Source organism: Tachysurus vachellii, chromosome 5, assembly GCF_030014155.1.
Source record: "Tachysurus vachellii isolate PV-2020 chromosome 5, HZAU_Pvac_v1, whole genome shotgun sequence".
Lineage (NCBI taxonomy): Eukaryota > Metazoa > Chordata > Actinopteri > Siluriformes > Bagridae > Tachysurus > Tachysurus vachellii.
The window spans coordinates 1,920,001-1,921,004 of NC_083464.1; positions in this window are offsets into that span (position 1 = coordinate 1,920,001).

Consider the following 1,004-nt stretch of genomic DNA (forward strand, 5'->3'; position numbering starts at 1 on the left):
TGAGAGTGTGTGTGTGTGTGTGTGCCCTGTGATGGGTTGGCACTCCGTCCAGGGTGTATCCTGTCTTGATGCCTGATGACGCCTGAGATAGGCACAGGCTCCCCGTGACCCGAGGTAGTTCGGATAAGTGGTAGAAGATGAATGAATGAATGAATGAATGAATGAAAGACCATCATCAGCAAACAGAGGAAACAGAGCACTACAGTGACATGACCAGGAACAGGACGTCCCTCCAGCCGGTGAAAGCACAAGACAGAAACTTACCCAGGAGGTTGCAAGAGATCTACAGCAAGATTAAAAGAGCTGCAGGAAGATCTGACACGTACTGATTACTCTCTACATGTCTCTCCTGATCTTTCACATGTCTGGATGATGGACAATTAGACAAAACTGTCTCCTCTAATATCACATCAAACCATGTGGATGAACGTGTTCTGGTGGAAAACAATGTCAAATGGAATGTTTGCTGCAAATCGGATGCTATAAAGCTGTTTTATGACAATATCCATTTATTACAGTTGGCACAGGAATTGAACTGACTGGCAGTGTAACACCATCCCACCCACACAGACAGTACAGTGAAGGATGAGAGCATCTGTCGAATGTAAATGTAAACTACACGCTGTTCTTATTCCATCTTAGTTAGATTTATTAGATTAGAAACGCAAATATCACACATCAATAAAAGGTGGTCATGAGCAGTGTTGTGCTAGTTACTAAGAAATAGTAACTAGTTACAGTTACTAGTTACTTCATTCAAAAAGTAACTCAATGACTTTGTTGATTACTGTACTTTACACCAAAAACTAACACGTTACTGTTAAAGGTAACTTTTTAGTTACTTTTTTAAAGAACATTCTATAATGTTCCCATTAATGCCCTTGTATGGTCTATACAAACACAAATCTGTCCCTGGCTAACAGTCTGGTTAAAATCTAGTCACTGTTGTTTGGCTGAAGCGGCTTGACTCAGTTCGAGTGTGTCCACCGACACAGGGTTAGCTT